Source organism: Marmota marmota, unplaced genomic scaffold (assembly GCF_001458135.2).
Source record: "Marmota marmota marmota unplaced genomic scaffold, marMar, whole genome shotgun sequence".
NCBI classification, from domain to species: domain Eukaryota; kingdom Metazoa; phylum Chordata; class Mammalia; order Rodentia; family Sciuridae; genus Marmota; species Marmota marmota.
The window spans coordinates 6,346,505-6,355,193 of NW_026000026.1; positions in this window are offsets into that span (position 1 = coordinate 6,346,505).

Below are 8,689 nucleotides of genomic sequence, written 5' to 3' on the forward strand. Positions count from 1 at the left end.
GGGGGGGGGGGGGAACAGAGGCTCAGGGCTCGGCCAAGGTCACAGAGCACAGAGCTGGGATCTGACTCAGGTGCAGCTCTAGAGTCTCCTGTGTTCTAAACCCTGAGCCGGGGAGCCGGGCCACGCCGCAGGGTCTACTGGAGCAGACACGCGTGCGCACAGGTTCCACGTGCTGCTACAGGGGCTGAGGCAGAGCCGGTGGGTGAAGGAGTGGCCCGCAGCTGGCAGCCACCCTGCACCCACCCGGGGTATCTGCCATGTCTGCCGGCAGTCTTGATTATCCCGCGGGGAGGCCGCCCTGGCATCTACATGTGGAGACCAGGGCGCTGCTCACATCCTGCCAAGCACAGGACGCCCAGCCTGAAAGTCCACAGCGCTGGGGACAGGGGCAACCAGGGTACTTGTCCCATCTGCGCCACTAGAGCTGGAAACGCACTCCGCAGACCCTCTTTAAAGGGGACTCTGGGTCCTGGCTAGGACATAAGTGCCCAGAGCAGGACTGGCCAGGCTCTGGAGCGGGATCACTGACCAGCACTCCCTCCCCCCGCAGGCCACAGCCTGTCTCACCTGTGGGACGAGGACATCAGCCCAGAGACCCATCACTTTGCTCAAAAGATCTGTGTTAACTCAACTCTGGGGCAAGAATCAGCTCTGACCACACCCAGTGCCCAGGGAACAGGCTGGGGGGGGACACACTGGCCTGAGGGTCAGCCCACCTCGTCCCACCTGGAGGGCATTTCCTGCTGGGGACAAGAAATCACAAAACTCAGGGAAGTGGTGCCCCGCCGCCTGGCCTGCCTCACAGATCTAACCACCCAACCGAGCTGGGGGCGGGGAGGACGTGGGCCTCTCCTGAGGGAGGGCGCAGCCCACAGGTGCTCAGCTCGCTGGCCTGACAGAGGGGCACTCTCCAGAAAGAGGTGCCCTGAGGTCTCACAACCAGGAACACCAACGCCATCCATCTCTTCCCAAAGTGACAGATAAAGGGCTGCCAGGACGTTGGTGAAGGGCCCCAGTGTGCGCCTGGACACCCGGCTCATTCAGATGCTGGCACCGCGTCTCCGCTGCCTGAGGACAAGGCCCACATCTGCCCAGCGAGGGCCGTTCTCACGCACAGCAGAGGACCTACCAGCTTTGTGGGTGACCTGTCCACAGCTCTGTCTGCCGTGTGCACACAGAACGGGGCCCCTCTCACCCACTCACACATGGTTGGTTTATATTATGATTTGTTTTTAGTTGTCGGTGGACACAATCTTTATTTATTTATTTTTATGTGGTGCTGAGGATCGAACCCAGGGCCTCACACGTGCTGGGAGAGCGCTCTACCTCTGAGCCACGGCCCAGCCCTCGCACTTGGTTTTTTATCATCAAAACATTTTCATGACTTCCTGGTCCAGGCTCCCTGGCAACCTAAAACTGAGATAATTTGGACCTTGGCTTAATTATTGCCCACTCGGGCATCCGGACAGTCTCCCAAGGGCAGTAATTTTGCTCCTGAGCCCAGACTCATGTCAGAGCAGTTCAGACCAGTAGAGAAGTGTTGGCTATGCAGCCAGCTTCATCAGGCTGTGTGATCTTGGAAAAGTGACCTGGCCTCTCTGTGTCTTTGTCTCAATTGTAAAATGGGAAGCACAAGAACATGTGTACTTCTGAGTTGATCCATAGGAGATGCCTTGCCCAGGGCTTGCAAATGTGTTAGCAAGTTATTGTCATCATCACTGTATTCATCTCATAGCTGTGCCAAAAGTGACACTTCTTTCTGTTGGCGTTTCTTTTTAAATAAATTTGTACACATATGCATTTTATAGAAAATGGATATTTAAAAATTCAAAGAAATTTTAAGCAAGTAAAATTTCTTTGCACGTTTTTTCCTTTTTCCCTCCCCCTGGCCCTTCTCCATGCGATGCACATCGCTCCGACCTCTTCAAGCTCTTGAACCTTACGAGTTAGGATCATGATCACTGATTCCTTTCCAAAGTGGGTCTGCGTCCCCCACTTCATACCCCTGTTCCAAGCACCGCCACGTGAAAATCCCCCAGTCACTAGGTGATCTTTCTGACTTGGTGACTTTAGAATCAAAGATGTGCCCTTGCCGGGCTCCTGGGTGAGACGGGGAGAGCAGAATCTTCTTAAAGAAAAAAAAAAGGGACGAAGCAACAGTGCAGCTTCTGGTTTGGGCAGCAGAGCTCCGGACCGTGGGCCTCCGCCCTCCAAAAGCAGAACCAGACGTTCTGGGAGCTTCCTGCTCAGGTCTCGGTCCCACAGCAGCCAGGCCGGCCAGTTCCTTCTGGGTGCCTGGGAGCAACAGGTCTCTGTCCCCAGCCAGGGGAGCCATTCAGAGGCTGCTGACGGCCCCGCCCATGCTTGCCCTCTTCCTGTCCCTGCCCAGCTGGCACGCCCACCATGGGGCCCCCAAGCCCCTGGCCCTGAGCCTCCCCTCACAGGCAGGGACTCCAAAGCAACCCCACCAACAGGCAGGGCCCAGACTCAGTCTCCTCCTGAAGCCGGAGTCAGGAGCCCCAAAGAGACCTCATGTGGCCCCCACTGCTGCACATCCCCAAGAAAGCCACCGGGCACCCCAGCACCCCATGTGCCTGGCAGCGTCCTGGGGTCTCTGACCTCAGGCCACCCATGCTGCATGACACCCGGTGAGGCAGGGCGCCCGTGGCACAGACCAGGAAACTGAGGCACACCGCAGTGGCCATCTGCCCAGGTGGCCTGCGGTCAGTGTGGGGGGCAGGGCTCGCACAGCAGCATCCTGGCTCCGGGGGGGCCACCCACAACTCATGCCGCGAACAGACCCGGGCGTGGAGGAGACAGGCGGCCTGACACACTGCACAGCTGTCCCCACTCTGCGGAAGACAGCACAGGCATCACAGAGGGGAAGTGACAGGAAGGGGCCCGAGAAGGTGATGTGCCTCCCTAACGGCTCTCAGGCCACGGCCGGCCCTTACTGTAAGCCGGATGTGGTAGGGGGCGGCTAGGGACATGGGCACTGGGACCCGCAGCAGGGGCGGACCCCAGCAACTCTCCAGGTGACCAGGGCGGCTCTCTGCCTTGGTTTCCTCGTCTGTCGACAGGGAAGAGTAAACAAGCTCACAGGTGCAGGGCCCAGTGGGGAGCAAGTGTCCGTCACCATCCTGCCTGGCGCTGTCCACCAGCACACAGGGAGCGCCCCACGCGGCCAGGCTTCCAGAAGGCGTAACCCAGGGTCCTGAGTCAAGTCCCCGGCACCATCTCCCTCTGTGGTGTCCCCAAGCCAGATCCAGCGTCTCCGTGAGAGGGCTGTCCTTGCCCTCCCTTGACTCTCAAACCCAAGACAGCAACCCCTGGGAGGGCGAGGTCCAGCACTGAAGGAGGGGGAGGCAGGGAATCTCCAGAGGAACCGCGGAGCCCAGGCCCGGGACCACGAGATCGCTGGGTCCTGCGGCCTGAGGAGGTCAAAAGGAAACTGGCTCCAAGCCCGTCTTCCTTCAAGTCCTCAGACCAGCTTCCTCCAGGTAGCCCTCCCTGACCACCCTGCCCGGGTCCTCTGTGCAATTTGCTCAGTCATCACATAACAGCAATAACTAGAGTCTTACGGCCTGGCAGGCCCTGCTCCAGGCTTTATACTGACTTATCCTCTCATAAAACTGTCACTCAGGACCCATCACCACCCCCAACTGATAAGGAAAACAAGACTCAAAAAGACGACACCAGCTTGCCTGAGGTCACAAGTCCAAGGACTCCACCTGGGCAGCCTGGCTCTGGAGTCCGGCCTTGGACTTGGACTTTAGTTGTTGGTGGTGGGTTTTGCTTTTTGCAGTCCTGGAGATTGACCCAGAGGCGCTCTACCACCAAGCTACATCCACAGCCTTTTTATTTTTTATTTTGAGACAGAATCTCACTAAGTTGTTGGAGCTGGGCTCAAACCCGCGATGCTCCTGCCTCAGATTCCCGAGGTGCTGGACTCCAGGTGTGTGCCACCACACCTGGCAGACTTGGATTCTGTCACCTGGGCTGGATGTTGCTCCTCGAGGGCCCAGGCCTGGTTTCCCCACCTCTCCCACGGCGCTCAGGGCAGGCTTCGTGCCCCTGGCACACAAGAAGGCCAGGGTGGCCCTGTAAGGCCTGCCTCTGCCACGTGGATCTGAGAGCAGCCAGGGACAGCCCCGCAGCCCTCCATGCCAGGAGGCAGGGGATCCCTTAGCAAGTGTAAAGGCTGAGGGGACAGAGGGCAGCAGGAGAGAGCACAACCCGCAGGACACCAGCCCACTGCCAGGAGAGCCCTGCAGCGCTAAGCCCCAGGTTCCAAGACGAAAGGCCACCGAGGGGCCATTCCCAAAGGGCAAAGGAGAGGCCCCTGGCTCCCAAGCGAGGTCTGGCTGCTCAGGTTACACAATCAGTCTGCTCCTGGCACCAGCTTGGGGGCACACAAAAGGACAGGCAGCAAAGAAAACCAGATTCCCCACCTCTTGTTTACAGGTGGGGAAGACGAGGCAGAAAAGGCTTTGCGATGGGCAAACGAGAGGTGCTCAGAGCATCCCGGACACGGTGCGCAAGGGACCCTTTCTTCCCTGTTTCTTTCATATCAAGAATGTTGACTCCAATCAATTTCCATTATTCCAGCTTCCTGGGACTCCACACGTGGACAATCTAAAACCACAGTCAACACAACACACTCTATATCTGGTCTGAAACGAACGGCACCATCAAGCAAGGGCGCGGGAGGGAGCAGTATATTTTCTTTCCCATTAATATAAAAATTGGTTTGTTTCCTGTTTCTCTTCCAGACTAAGGAGCAGGGAGTGGCTCAGAGGGAGAAGTGAGGAGTTCCCTAGAATCTGACATTGCTTAGCAATGCCAAGGCTGCTGCATCTTTAATTCAGAAACTGCCAGCTTCAAATGAAGAGACTCTTGCGTGTGCGTGCGTGTGTGTGTGTGTGTGTGTGTGTGTGTGAACTGTGACAGGGAGAGATGGGAAAGACAGCCAACCTGCCTTATTCTTACAGTCATTTCTAGAAGGGTCCTTTGGCCAAAGGGCTTGCAGTACCTGTGCACAAACCCCACCCCCTACTCAAGGGCCTTTCACAGGGAGAAGGGCTGCAGCCCTCCAGCATCCCTGAGTGGGAACCGTGCTCTCACACAGCCTCCACTGCACCCCAACCGCCCTGGAAGGTCCCTCTTCACCCCAGAGACTGGGAGCTGCCACCAGCCCGGCACCAGCCCTCCCTAAACTAGGATTAAGACTTCCTAGAGCCCAGACTGGGAGTAAATGAGGACCCAGCAGGAGGCCTGGAGATTAAAGCCCTGGAGTCTCTAACTTCCATCCAGGCTCTGCCGTCCCACCCCCACCACCCCTGGCCACTTTTCTCACTTCCTAGGAGGGTAGGGAAGTGGCCTCTTCCTCCCCCGCCCCCCACCACCAGAAGAAAAAAGAAAGGGAGCTTAGAATCGGAGTTTAAAGCCCTAGCTGGGACTGCCCTGGAAGCCCAACATCCCCAACTTAACCAGCTGTGTGATCCTGGGCAAGTTGTCCAACCTCTCTGGAGCTAAACTCTCCCAATCTTACAAAGAGGGTAACAAGTCGCCCCTACTTCATGAGCCACTTGCAAAGGTTAAGCCTGCTGAAGACACACGTAAGGTCCTGGCCCACGGCGAGCGCTCGCTGCTATTTCACAGTGTGGTTTTGCAAACTTGGGGGTGGGAGGACAGTTCAGAGCTTCGACTGGGAGCCCTCGGTTAGAAACCGGCTCTCCCCGAGCTCCCGCAAAATCGCGCGCCGTGCCGGGACCGTCCCCTGGGGCTCTGTGGATCCCCGAGCTTCCTCGGGGTTTCATCCCCTCCACCGGCGCCGGGGACGCTGGACTCCGGGGCTTGGGCCATCTGTCCCACCGAGCAGTCGCGGGTGCACCGGGCGGCGAAGTTGTTCCCCGGCCAACGNCTGTGTTTACTGCTGGGTCCCTTCCCCAGGGCTGGACTGACAGCCGATCCCTTGACTCTGGGCCAGGGAGGCGGGCGGCGACAGTGACGGGCGAGCTGCACCAGCCAGCGCCCTCGCCCCACGAGCGTCCCCGCCGCCCCGGGACGGAAGAGGGCAAGAGGGGCGGCCACTGCAGGGAGGTGACTCCCGGGCCTTTTGGGTGCCCTGGGGCCTGCCACGACCTTGAGCAGCTGGCTCTCCTTTCTTTCCCTTTCTTTTTCTCTCTTCCCTCCTTGTTCTCTTGTGTCTGAACTTCTCTGCGCCAGGACCCTTGCCCTTCCCACCTTTCCCAGAAGACATTGTCCCCTGCCCCCTCCTCCTCCCTTGCACCCCACCGGGATAAGACCTTGGGAAATCCAGCTTCTAGTCTAATGTGACCTTGATAATAAAAGGAACCACTTGACAGGCAGGTGAGGAAAGAGGGGGCCCAGGACCCAGAGCCCCCAGGCTCCACCCAGCCCCTCCCTGGCTAACTGCTGGCCAGGCTGGGTCCAGCATCAGGGTCCTCAGTGTTTCCCTCAGTGCAATGGGCGTAGCGGTGGCACCCAGCTCCTAGGGCCTGTCGGTCAGTGGGAAGTACTTGAACAGCTCTCAGCACCTAGAAAGTTCTCTGCCAGCGTTTGTTCTTAATCACTACTGCATTTGTGACCTGCCCTTGGGCCTGACCCCTCTCTGAGCTGCCCATGCACCACTAACCGCCCAGTTGCCAGCTGAAGACTGTATTTTCTCTGAGGTAGATCAGCTGAATCACGTAATAGCCACCTCTGAACTATAATCATCTTCGGGGCAGGAACATTATTGCTTATTTATCTCGATTCCAGATGCCTAGGATTGTTCTCCCGGTGGCCTCAGGGTAGACACTGCAAGTGCCTACAGACACAGGAGAGAATGGTGACTTCTGCCCTCCCAGAGCAGGTGCATCCCATCTGGCCTTGGGGTGCCTGAAGGTGTACTGAGGAAAGGGCGTCAGTGGTGAGCCCTCGGGTGTGGGTCCTGGAACCAGTTGTGTCCAAAGGTGGCTGGCCTTTTGTTCCCTGGATTCCTCACAAAGTGGTAAAGGGCTCTGGAACAGCTCTGCTGTGTGACCTTGGGGTGGTCCTAATGCCTCTCTGAGCCTCAGTTTTCCAGTTTGTGAAGAGGGGGTCTGGGAGACCACACTGTACACATGTACAGAGCTTCTTAACCTTGCCTTGTTGACGTTTGAAGTCAGATAACTGTTGTCGGGGTACGTCCTGTGCCTCTAGGACAATAGGCAGCGTACTGTACCTCCTAGAGGCCAGTAGTGCCCCTCCCCAGTGTGGGAGCCAAAACCATCCCCAGATACTGCCCGCTGTCCCCTGGGAGATAGAATTGCCCCCTGTCGAGAACCACTGATAAAGAACCTTACACAAACTGTTGGCACACAGTAGGTGCTCAGCGGATGTCAGTCCCCTTCTCAGCCAGGGAGGGCTAGTGTCAAATTCACACCAAAATCCCATGTTTCGCGGAAGAATTGACCCACGCCCCCAAAAAGAATGTCTGGACCTTCCCACACTGTGACTGAGACCATCCTGGGCCTGTGCCCGTGTCCTGCCCACCCTCTGGTTCCCTGGGTTCCTCTGGGATTTTTCCCCATCCTCCTCTGAAAGATGATACAGCTTTTAATCAGATGCTTAAGGCTTGCTGGTGCCCGTGGGCCTCCTCTGTGAACTGAGAGCGTCAGGGCCTCCATGGAAGGTTGCTGCAGGATCCCTGAGTGATGTGGAGAGCCTGGAGTGCGTGGGGGGAGGGCTGAGTGCTGATCCATTAAGATGCATTTGGCTGCAAGGAGGAGAAACGGGCTACTGATGGCTTAAGACAGGACATTGCTTATTTAGCAAGAGTCTAGAAGAGGTGTATTCCTAAGGTGGGTTCAGAACTTGGTGACAACATCAAGTCACCTCTGACCCTGCTGTGCCCATCACGGAGGCTTTTTCTCCCCAGGTTTGGGGCCTCAGAGTCACAAGATAGCTGCTGAAAGGGCACCATTGCCTTCTCACACAGCAAGTCCATGGCAGGAAAGACAAGGGCAAAGGCCCTGCTGACTGCTCTGTGCCTGTCTTATCAGGGAAGAGCCTCAAGGCCCCAGCAGGTCAGAGCTGGGCCATGTGGCCACTCTTGCATGTTCCCTGACGGAGAGCAAAGCCTGCCACCATTGACTTAGATCAGACCTGCTTCATTCCTGGGCCGTGGCTGCCAGAACAACTCGGGGCTCTGCTGTCAAGCAAGAAGGGATCGACTTGGGGGGCACCTAAAGCGTGTGCCACAGGCGTCTGCTGCCGGGCCTGGGGGACATGCCCAGACTGCAGAGGGGACAGCCCACCACATTCAGGCCCTCGGCACCCTTGTGACTCCAGCAGGGGACGGTGGACTAAAAGGACTTAGCCAGTTGCTTCTGTCCTTCGGCAGGTACATAATGAGGACCTACTGTGCGCCAGCGAGGGCACCACAGTAAAGACAACCAGTAGGTCCCGCCCTTCAGTCCAGAGCAGGGGACGAAGGGGAATAACCAAATAAACAACAAATAAACCAGATCCTTGGCTTCCCTCAGGCCCACAGAGGATGTGCTGGGAGACAGGCTCAGGTCACTGCCCGCCCCGGGCCCCGTTACCCAGGGTCCCCACTCTTGCTGGGATCAGTGGGCCCCCAGCTGATCCTGGCACAGAGCAGCTCCACAAGCCCAAGGGGGGGACTTTCTTTCCCTGTCCC